We start from the raw sequence: 12,372 nt of genomic DNA, 5'->3' as shown, positions 1-12,372 counted from the left end.
GCATTCCTATACACCAACAACAAGACAGAAGAGAGACAAATCAAGGAGTCGATCCCATTCACAATTGCACCCAAAACCATAAGATACCTAGGAATAAATTGAACCAAAGAGGCAATGGATCTGTACTCAGAAAACTATAAAATACTCAGGAAAGAAATTGAAGAAGACACAAAGAAATGGAAAAACGTTCCATGCTCATGGATTGGGAGAATCAACATTGTGAAGATGTCAATGCTACCTAGAGCAATCTACACATTCAATGCAATCCCCATCAAAATACCATCCACTTTTTTCAAAGAAATGGAACAAATCATCCTAAAATTTGTATGGAAGCAGAAGAGACCCCGAATAGCCAGAGGAATATTGAAAAAGAAAAGCAAAGCTGGCGGCATCACAATTCCGGACTTCCAGCTCTATTACAAAGCTGTCATCATCAAGACAGTATGGTACTGGCACAAAAACAGACACATAGATCAATGGAACAGAATCGAGAGCCCAGAAATGGACCCTCAACTCTATGGTCAACTTATCTTTGACCAAGCAGGAAAGAATGTCCAGTGGAAAAAAGACAGTCTCTTCCACAAATGGTGTTGGGAAAATTGGACAGCCACATGCAGAAGAATGAAACTGGACCATTTCCTTACACCACACACAAAAATAGACTCCAAATGGTTGAAAGACCTAAACGTGAGACAGGAGTCCATCCAAATCCTAAAGGAGAACACAGGTAGCAACCTCTTCGACCTCAGCCGCAGCAACTTCTTCCTAGAAACATCGCCAAAGGCACAGGAAGCCAGGGCAAAAATGAACTATTGGGATTTCATCAAGATAAAAAGCTTTTGCACAGCAAAAGAAACAGTCCACAAAACCAAAAGACAGCCGACAGAATGGGAGAAAATATTTGCAAATGACATATCAGATAAAGGGCTAGTATCCAAAACCTATAAAGAACTTATCAAACTCAGCACCCAAAGAACAAATAATCCAATCAAGAAATGGGCAGAAGACATGAACAGACATTTTTCCAAAGAAGACATCCAAATGGCCAACAGGCACATGAAAAAGGGCTCAACATCGCTCGGCATCAGGGAAATCCAAATCAAAACCTCGATGAGATACCACCTCACACCCGTCAGAATGGCTAAAATTAACAAGTCAGGGAACGGCAGATGTTGGCGGGGATGTGGAGAAAGGGGAACCCTCCTACACTGTTGGTGGGAATGCAAGCTGGTGCAACCCCTCTGGAAAACAGTATGGAGGTTCCTCAAACAGTTGAAATTAGAGCTACCGTTCGATCCAGCAATTGCACTACTGGGTATTTACCACAAAGATACAAATGTAGGGACCCGAAGGGGTACGTGTACCCCAATGTTTGTAGCAGCAATGTCCACCATAGCCAAACTGTGGAAAGAGCCAAGATGCCCATCGACAGATGAATGGATAAAGAAGAAGTGGTATATATACACAATGGAATATTATGCAGCCATCAAAAGGAATGAGATCTTGCCATTTGCAACGACGTGGATGGAACTGGAGGGTGTTATGCTGAGTGAAATAAGTCAATCAGAGAAAGACATGTATCACATGACCTCACTGATATGAGGAATTCTTAATCTCAGGAAACAAACTGAGTGTTACTGGAGTGGTTGGGGGTGGGAGGGATGGGGTGGCTGGGTGATAGACATTGGGGAAGATATGTGCTACGGTGAGTGCTGTGAATTGTGTAAGACTGTTGAATCACAGATCTGTACTTCTGAAACAAATAACGCAACGTATTTTGAGAAAAAAAAAAGAAAAAGAAGAAGATAGCAGGAGAGGAAGAATGAAGGGGAGTAAGTCAGAGGGGGAGACGAACCAGGAGAGATGATGGACTCTGAAAAACAAACTGAGGTTTCTAGAGGGGAGGAGGGTAGGGGGATGGGGTAGCCTGGTTATGGGTATTAAAGAGGGCACATTCTGCATGGAGCACTGGGTGTTATGAACAAACAATGAATCATGGAACACTACACCAAAACAAATGATGTAATATATGGTGATTAACATAACAATAAAAAATTAAAAAAAAAAAACCTTTGGACCTGGGGCTTACCATAACTCCAGAACCTACTACAGAGACTGATACTTCTCCAACCATGCAAGAGACCCCAGCTCAGCCTCCAGAGCCACCTAAGGAGGTTGTAGTTCAATATCCATTCCATCAGGAGGTGACAGCTCCAACTCCGTGTAAGGATCAAGGTCAGCATCCAGCGTCACCCAGCACCACAGTTCATCATGTGAACTTGGGGCTTACCATTACTCCAGAACCTATTACAGAGCCTACACATTCTACAGCCACGAAGAAGACTATAGCTCCTCCTCCAAAGGACCTTGAGGTGACACTTGCCCATCCAGAACAGGCTCAGAGTCAACATCCAAACCTGACTAAAGTCACGGTTCCACCTATGGACCTGGAAATTACTGTACGTCCGCAACCAGAGTCATCTGAGACAGTTTTTCCCCCAACGACCCAGCGTTCAGTGCTGCATTTTGTTAAATATACCCCAGAAAAGTCATACGCAACTTTAACTGAGCAACCAGAAGAGAATGCTACCACGAACATCAACATATGTGAGCTCTGTATCTGCAAAGATGAGACGCTGTCGTGTACCAGTTTCAGCCCAAAGCCGAGGCTCCACAGAGTGCCTGTGCCAGAGCCCAGCACCTACAATGGCACCTTCACCATCTTGTAAGTATTGCCTTTCCTCATTTGTTCTCTGCCTCCTGCTTGCCATGGCAGCCTTTTCTTCAAGGTCTTCCTGGGCCTTCCTCATCTCCCCAACCCATGTTGACTTTCTGTTTTTACCTTTTCTTTGTCAACTGTCCCTTATCTTTGTTTTGCTTTTTGCTATTATTCCCCCTTCTCCAATCTTTTACTTGCAATTGTCCTTATTCCTTTTTCTTATCCAGTTTTTTATCCCCATCATTTCATTCCTTAATCTCTACTCTCCCATATTTGCTCCATCCTCTTTATAGCAACATGTCCTTCTCTCCATCTCATTGGAGGTGATACAACAAAGTGGTTAAGAGTAGAGATTCTGGAACTAGACCACCTGGGTTTGAACCGAGGTCTGTCACTTAATAGCTTTTGATTCAATTTCCTTTTCCGTAAAATGCGAATTATGATAGTTACCATCTCGTGGGCTTATTGTGAGATTTAGATGAGTTAATACAGGTAAAGCACTTATATTGGTGCCTAGCATACATATGAGTGTTATCTCTTATTATTTGACTCCTCAGTCATGTTCAGAACTCATCTTTGTCCCCTGGCCTTCTATATATAGCACCTATTTTGTGCCCAGCCCAGGACTCAGTACTGTGGGATCCATGAGAGTATGACATTGTCTTTAGAACGTGAAATGATAGGTGGGAAGAAAGGAAACAGGCATAGAAAGGGAGGTGACCTATGATTAAGTACAGACCATAGGTGCTATAATTCACCAGAATCTGTAATCAGTAGAGCGTGGAGGTGAGGGAGAACTGCAGGGATAAGCTAAATCTGTAATCAGTAGAGTGTGGAGGTGAGGGAGAGCTGCATGGATAAGCTAAAACTTTAGCTGAGACTTAAAGAGTGGCTATGATTTGTTAAATACAGCAAAAATAGGGAGTATAGTCTAGGCAAAGTCTGCAAGACCGGCTGCAAGACCGATCAGGAATTAAGAATTAGGTTAGGACGCTGTGAAAGATACGACTGTGAAAACCCTTGACTATCACCTAGAGGGGTTTGAAAGTTACAGTCTGAGATATAGAGAGTCACTGAAAGTTTTCCCACAAGAGATACATATCATTAAAACAAGAGGATTGTTTTTGATTCCCGATGTAGAGCGATCTAGAGAGGAAAGCTTGATCTAGGAAGACCAGATAGAATGCTCTAGCAAAAGCTGGGAGTAAAATGACAAGGGGCCGGATCAGAGTGGCTGTGATAGGAGTAGAAAGAAAATCCTGAGAGCACCGCAAAGGAAGAAGCAACAAGACTGAGTAACTGATGAGAGTAGCGGGTAGGGTGTGTCCAGAAAAGAGAAAAATGAAACATGACTCTCGAAGTTTTTGTCCTGGATGAGCAGTACAATGGCGGAAGAACAGGTGGAAACACAGCAGTTGGGAAGGAGAGCCAGTTTGAGGGAGCTAAGTTCAGCTTTAGGCATCTTTTCTCAGGGAACGTAAAGCAACCAGAAGGTTTCTGGTTCCTGGAAATGGCCACTAGGCAGATGGGCAGATGGTTACCTGTTTTGCCTTCTTTTCTGACTCCCCTAGAAAAAAATGTGTCTATAAACTGAATAGGTAAGTTGTTGCTGAGGAAAGCTAAAGGTAAAAATACATAGAGTTAGTGGATGAAACGGAGTCTCCGGCATTTCATGGCTTCTTTTAAACACATGCAATTCGTGGATACACTCTCACTCGGGTTTTGTTTGTTTGTTTGTTTGTTTGTTTGTTTGTTTCTAAATGGCACAAGCATATAGGATAAAATGTAAAAATCCCACCCCACCCTCCCTACCACCTGTAAGATAACTCCTGTTACCATTTCAGTGTGAGTCCTTCCTTCCCATCGCTTTCCTTTGCCATTTTTCCCCTAATGAGGTAATACTTCTATTCCTTGCTCAGTGATTTGTTGCTTTTCCTTATGCAGTACGTCTAAGAAATCTCTCCATATTAGTTCCTCTAATATCTAACTTCCTTTATCCGAACAGCTGAAGAGGTTTCAACAGAGGGCACTGAGCCAAACCTTTGGTGTTGCCTGGCTTAGGATTTCTTTACCTTTGTTTGCCTATAATGATACGTTTTTGCCATGTTTCTGTCGAATTATTATTTTCTCACTGATTTATGAAGGAGCCATTTTGGACACATCCGTGATTTTGGAAAAAACACTTATAGTCAAAGTAATTAACTGGCAATATCTGTCCAAGATAGGAAGTTCAGGTTCTAGGGAGATGCCTTGTTTGCGCCAGCAGCCCCACATCATCTCTTCCTTAATTGCGCAAACTGGGATGCCGATAGCTGTGGAAATTAGAATGCTGGTATTTTCTGCATTTGAATATTCCCCACAAGGTTCCCAATGCTTCTTTTACTTACTCTGTTCATTCTTTTCCTACCTATTCAAGGATCTGAACTGTGTTTCTTTACAGAAATTTCGAAGGAAATTCTATTTCTTACATTGATGAAAATATATGGAAGGCATACCGTTGGGCTGAGAAACTGTGAGTATATTCTCTCCAAAGACAAATACAAAAAACTTAACTGCATTCTAAGATCCTTGTTGGTCCAGAATTTGGAAGTCAGTAGCTCTGAGGAAAGGTATTTCCCCCTCCATATCCCAATTCAACCTCTATTGACTGTAATTCAGTGTTTATTTTAAAAATTAAATTTGGCAGGCTCTCTTTAAAATTAGAGTCAATCTAAACTTATGTTCCATTAGACAAGGAATACATGATTATATTCTCAATATATAAAAATGAAAGAATATAGCTATAGAGTGAACATCCTCCTTGTGTTCTGATCCCCCACCGCTGAGATAGCCACTACTCTGGATTTCATATATATCCTTCCAGACCTTTTTCCATGCATTTGTCTACATACATATGTATAGACAACAAAATAGGTTTGTTGTGTCATTTTCTTTCTTTCTTTCTTTCTTTCTTTCTTTCTTTCTTTCTTTCTTTCTTTCTTTCTTTCTTTCTTTCTTTCTTTCTTCCTTTCTTTCTTTCTTTTTCTTTCTTTTTTTTACGTAAGTGGTAACATCCTACAACTCGATTCTTTTGCTTCATGGTAGGTCTTAGATTTCTTTTCTTCTAGTACATAGGGAGTTACCCCATTCATGTAAACTCCTGCGTAATATTCCATAGTATGAATGTATTACAATTTAATAATTCCCCTATTGATGGATGTTTAGACTGTGTCTGGTTTTCTTGTCACACGCATTGCTGCAGTGAACCACCTCATCCATGCATCTCTGTGTACACGGGCAAGGATTTCTGTGGAATAGAGATCTAGAAATGGAATTGTTGGGATGAAGACTAGGTAGATGTCCAATTTTAATTGCCCTCAAAAAAGCTGTGCCGACTTACAGTCCAACACATAGACCATGACAGCATTCACATCCTCACACCCCTCCGCCACTGGATATTCTCCATTTCTTGGCTGATCTGATGGGTGAATAAAAGGGGTCTCATCTGAATTTGAAGCTTTCTGATTACTTGTAAATTTAAATATCTCTCTTTGTTTACTGAACATTTGTATTTCTTATCTGAATTTTTTGTCCTTTGCCAACTTTTTGTTATCTTTTTTTAATTGATTTGTAGAAAAATTCAATGTAGACACAAATGATTTTGGAAAAAACATTACACTCAAAGCAATTAACTGGCATTTTTCATGACAGTTGTGTATCGTATCATTAGTTCAACTTGAGTAGATAAGTCATAAATGACTCCTGAATTAGTAATAAAAGACATAGTAGTCATAGTAATCTAAACATAGGAATTATGATCCCACTAAAGTAGATCCCCCACCCTTCGTCTGATATCTTATCGGTAAGGGAGAAAGGCTAAAACCAAGCAAATTTTCTTTTATTTTATGAATTTCTTAGATACTATTTATAATTTGTATTTCCCCATGATAGTGTCTGACTTGGAGATTTTATTTCCCATACTTGTAAGGAAACTGAAAGTAATTTGGCCCAAGAAATAAATAACATTACTTTTCTTTAGGGAGTGGAGGGCGATGGGTAGGCTGAGGGACAGGAGTAGCAGAAAAACTTTGAATTGTGTACTATATACCTTTTGAATTTTGAGCCATGTGAATACATATATAAAAACATATTTTTAGAAAAAATAGAAATTTAAAAATTAATTTTTCAAAAGCATGTGTTTGGAGTTTGTATACTAGAACATGAATCCAGTAAGATTTGCAGATTTCTAATTCAGCTTGGGGCAGAGGTTCCTAACTATGGATCACTGGTCCCCTGGGGCAGGATTTTTAACCTTTTTTTTCTATATATCTATGTGATGATCTGCAGAAGCCTGTGTTCTTGGGATAATGTTTTTAAATGTATAATAATTTAAAATATATAGTAAAAGGAAATTATATTGAAATACAGTTTTCAAAATATTTTTTAAAAAAAGGTTAGTGATAGAGCAATAAACCTGCTTCTGTTAACACGTTAAATAACAAGATACAGTGGTAGGTACAATAACAATTAAAACTTCAAGGTAGTGATGAGAATAAATGATATTTTGAGATATCTACAACCAATATGTGATATATCATTTTATTATCCATCCAAGTTTGGCCCTCCTCCGAACTCAATCCATTCTCCTCACAGACCTGTGCCCTGAAGGGATGATTCCCAAATTGAAATCACGTGCACACCTTTGCAGATATTCAAGAAAGTGCAGTTTTCTAGGGAAAAGGTCCATAGCTTTTATGAAATTCTCAGAAGGCTCTTGTCTCAAAAGATTGAGATTGAGTCACAAATTAAGGGGTGGGGGTGGAGAAAGACATTTATTATTATTATAAATTATTATAATTTATTATTATAAAGACATTATTATTTATTATTAAGTTGTACTTATCCTCATCAGTGATAATAAATGGATAATTTGTTTTAAATAAAGGTAGTATGTTTGCATATTGATACCTGTCACTTAGTCATTAAACAAATATTTATGGAGCATCTACTATGTGCCAGGAACTGTTTTTACATGCCTGGGATAGAGGCTCAAGAATAAAATTGACCAAATATCCCAGTTCTCGAGGGGTTTACAAATATATAACATAAAAACAAATATGTAAATATAATAAATAGATATAATTTCAAGTACTGATAAGAAGCCAGAGCTCTGTTTTCTAATTATTCAACTACAATTTCTGCTGCTCATAGACTGAGTTTTTTATTAATGATAACACTTTTCATTCATATAATCTTGAGTTGAGGTACTGTTTACACCTGTCTGAGGATATTAATTATGCTATTCTAAAATCCCCTTGGGCTTTCCCCGTTAAGTTTGATTCATTGGCTTTGAGCTCTTATGTTTGTTTTTATTTTCTGTCCTTAGTGGAGCTGGCTTTCTTATACTGTTTGGTCATTGCTGAGTGCAATTTATCTTTGTAGTTGAGATTCTACCGCTTCTGTTTTCTGGCACTAGGGAAGAGGTGGAATGAGCTGCTGGGGCTTGTTTTTCTGTGGTGGATTCCCCTAAGAATTAAGGAAGAGGTGGGAGGTGACTTCTAGTGGCAAGTCAGAGAGGGCCTTCCTTCCCTGCCATAGTTAGGAACCTCTGCCTCAAGGGAGTAGCTACTCCCGTGGCTTTGAGCTAAGGCTGTGGCTTTTTTAATTTATCTTTTCTATCATTCTTAGGGATTTTGGTGGAGGTTGGGAGGGTAGAGACTTGGCATATTTCCATCTGCCAACCTGAAATAGCACAACCTCTTAGGAAAATAATTTTGTACCCCTATTAAATCCTAGAGAAACTTAGGCACAAGTACAAGAATGTTCAAAGCAGTACTGTTTGTAATAACTAAAAACTAGAAAACTCTAGTATCCACCAACAGTAGAATGAATAAATAAAGTGTGGTATCGTCATAAAATGGAATACTATTCATTTGAAATATAATGTAAGCCACACAAGTCATCTCAAATTTTCTGGTGGCCACTTAAAAATTAAAAGTAAAAAGAGATGACCTAAATGTTAATATATTTTGTTTAGCTCTTATCTCCAAAATATTATCATTTCAACGTGTAATCATTAGATACATTATTAATAAGATAGTCTACATTTAAACTGTCTTCAAAATATCCAAAATATTATCATTTCTACATGTACTCAGTATAAAAATTGTTAATGAGAGAGTTTAGGTTCTTTTTCCCATACTGCCTCTTTGAAATCTCAATTTGGTTACTAATTTTTTTATCAGAGATACTTGACTGTATTTAGATTTCATAAAATTTACAGTTGAAAAGCTAACCTCACATCCTTGCAAACATATTTAAACATTTTCTAATAACTGTTGAGTATCAGTTTTTTAATTTAAATTTTAAAATAATTGAAATTAACTAAATTAAAAATTCAGCTCCTCCGTCACACTAGCTACTCCCAAGTATTCGGTAGCCACATGTAGCAAGACATGCAATACTAGGCATTGAAATGAATCAACCTCAGCTACACGCAACAATATAATGAATTTATAAGATAACGTTGAATGAAAGAAGCATCATAGAAAATAATACATAAAATATGATTCCATTTATATAGAGTTCAAGAAGAGGCAAAACTAAATTATGTTGTTTACAGCTGCCATATGTTAGGTAAAACTACATTTAAAAAGCGAGGAAATTGGGGGGGCCTGGGTGGCTCAGTTGGTTAAGCACCCAACTCTTGACTTGGGCTCAGGTCATGATCTCAGGGTCGTGGGACAGGGCTCTACACTCTGTGGGGAGTCTGCTAGAGATTCTCTCTCTCTCCCTCTCCCTCTCCCTCTCCCTCTCTCTTTCAAATTAGTAAATCTTGAAAAAAATAAAAAACCCCCAAAGCAAGGAAATTATTATTAAAGTCAGGATAGTGGTTACTTCTGGGGAATCAGAGAGAGGGTTGTGATTGGAAGGGGCACACTGGGGGCTTCTGAGATGCAGGCAGGGCTTTTTGACATGAATAGTGTTACATGAGTATTTGCTTGATAATTACTAAACTGAACATTTATTAATGAACATTTTTTTAGTTCTCAAGAATATTTTTTAGTCGGGGAGAAAATAAACGAATGGCTTTCTCTGCCACACTGCTATAGTTGTATATGGGGCTTCCGAATAGAATTTGGGAAGAGAGAGGAGGAAATGGCAGTTCTGCCAGGGTTGTTGGCACCGAGAGCTGGGTTCTAGCAGAGACTTTGTGATCCAGAGAGTAGGCTTTAAATATGCATTTTGGTGCAAAGAGTGGATAGGAGTGTGTGTGTGTGTGTGTGTGTGTGTGTGTGTGTGTGTGTGAGAGAGAGGGGGGGGAGAGAGATGGAGAGAGATGGACACAAGGAGTACATGAAAAGAAGGATTTGAATGGAAACAGAGCAGAGATCAGTACTCCTAAATTAAATAAGAATTAGTGTATTTAGGGGGCACCATTACCCAGGTTTCCTCTCCCATATGGAAGTTAGTCCTAGGTAGTAAATAGTTGTAGTTATTTTGCATTTTGATGCAAAAATAACCTTTTCATTTTTCAGAATTCTCAGGGAAAATTATTTGACCGAATTACATAAGGACTCATTTGAAGGCCTACTATCACTCCAGTATTTGTAAGTTAATTAATCATTTATTATGACGTTTTAGTTATCTATAAAACAAATATGGGGTTCAAATTAGATAATTGCGACAATTTCTTCTAACAATAAAATTCTACAGTTCTGTAAGTCTGTAGGGCCCCAGCCCATCTCTAGCATTAAATATCTTCTATGCGTTTTCAGTTTTTTAAATTTTATATACAAGATATAGACAGAAAAAAAACCCTACAGAGCGAAAGGGGTAATGAGGTCTGAGCAATTATAGACACCCATAGGAACCTTGTTTCCTAAGTGTTCATATACCATCTGCTTACATTTATCTTTAGTTTATGGCTCATGGATCAAATCCCACCCATGGTCTGTCTTTATACAGCCTATGAGTGAAGAATGATTTTTACATTCTTAAAGGGCTATAAAAGAGAAAAGAAGAGAAAGAGAAGAATATGCAACAGAAATGGCATGTGGCCTGCAAAGCCCAAAATATTTACTACCTGACTTTTACGGAAAAGGTTTCTAAAAGTTGGTTTAATAAAATGAGAGGAATTAAAGGTAACCTCAAATTATCACCTACAGGACAAGAAAATATAGAACACTTAGATTAATTTGAATGCCATTAACCCAGAATTTTTTTATAATTTAAGCTAAAATAAATATTTAAATATTAAATATTTAACTAAGCAGGTAAATTATGTAAGCAGTATTATCAATTATCAATACATATTAAGCTACCAAGAGAACAGATTAAGGATTTCAGTGTGGGAATTCTTATACCAATATTAAAAATAGGTGTTTAAAATGATGGTTAAGGTGTGCCTGGCTGGCTCAGTTGGTAGAGCAAGTGACTCTGGATCTCGGGGTTGTAGGTTCAAAACCCACATTGGGTATAGAGATTACTTGAGAAAAATAAAATCTTTTAAAAAAATATAAAATAAGGGGCACCTGGGTGGCACAACTGGTTGAGCATCTAACTCTTGGTTTCAGCTCAGGTCATGATCTCAGGGTCCTGAAATGGAGCCCCGCATTGGGCTCTGTGCTCAGTGCGGGGTCTGCTTGGGATTCTCTCTCCCTCTCCCTCTGCCCCTCCTACTTGTGCTCTCTCGCTCGCTCGCTCGCTCTCTTTCTCTGAAATAAATAAATAAATAAACCTTTTGAAAAAAGAAATTATAATTGTATGTGGAGATAAAAACCTTGACCTCATAATCTAGAAATTGATGAGACTACAAAAGATCCTCTAATCAATTCTCTGCTCTCAGGAGAGGTTACTTCCAAGATCTATCAAGATCTATAGTTGTGGATTTTATTTATGAAGATCTTGAAGGTGAGACTCTCTTAAGAGAGGTGAGGAGAGGGTAAGTAGAGTTAGGGGCTCTGGAAGTTTCAAGAAACAATTCCTGAGATTCAGAGTGTAGGCAAAAGCTACTTATTCAATACTGTCATCCTACTAATTAGATATCTAATAGATAATTGAGGCAATATTTTCCTTTTACTTTTCCTAGAGATTTATCCTGCAATAAAATACAATCTATTGAAAGACGTGCATTTGAACCGCTACCTTTTTTGCAGTTTATGTAAGTTACAAATATAATTTCATTATACTTGGAATTTTTGTTAAACTTAATTGTAAGCCTCTTTGTTAGAATCATTTTGAAATATGATTGAAATTTTATTAGTAGAAAGCTACTAAAATTAATGTAGCAAATCTTTTTTGCCTGTAGCAAAGATTAGTGTGAGAATTGTATACAGATCAGACTGAATCATTCTAGAGCAGTGGTTCTCAACCGGGTGATTTTGCACCCGGGTGACATTTGGCAGTGTCTGGAAACATTTATGGTCGTCAGACTGTAGATGAGCTACGGCATCTAGTGGGCAGAGGCCTGAGATGCTGCTAAACAACCCCCAGTGCACAGGACCGCCCCTCCTAACAAAGACGATCCAACCATAGATGTCACTAGTACCGTTGTTGTGAAACATTTTTCTAGAGAAATAAAGATTACTTAGCACAAGTATTTATTGAACATTTACTGATTTGTATCTAATGCACCACAGGTATAAACATGAAAGTATAAATCTTTCATGCAA

At 38.1% G+C, this 12,372-nt stretch overlaps 1 protein-coding gene across 1 annotated transcript in view; it reads left to right on the top strand.

Moving 5' to 3' along the window:
• The window catches only part of LOC113915696 (RAD52 motif-containing protein 1-like), a 57,038-nt gene extending 45,177 nt beyond the window's left edge, over window positions 1–11,861 (top strand). The window contains exons 1-4 of the transcript XR_004819674.1: window positions 2,286–2,725; window positions 5,160–5,231; window positions 10,237–10,308; window positions 11,790–11,861. The gene's annotated coding sequence lies outside the window, so the exon portion shown is untranslated. Of the gene's footprint in view, window positions 2,726–5,159; window positions 5,232–10,236; window positions 10,309–11,789 lie in introns of the transcript that reaches the window.
• Window positions 11,862–12,372: the final 511 nt, after the last annotated feature.

This window comes from Zalophus californianus, chromosome 16 (assembly GCF_009762305.2).
Source record: "Zalophus californianus isolate mZalCal1 chromosome 16, mZalCal1.pri.v2, whole genome shotgun sequence".
Taxonomy (NCBI): domain Eukaryota; kingdom Metazoa; phylum Chordata; class Mammalia; order Carnivora; family Otariidae; genus Zalophus; species Zalophus californianus.
Note: the sequence above shows the minus strand (reverse complement) of the source record. Positions and strands in the feature narration are given on the sequence as shown.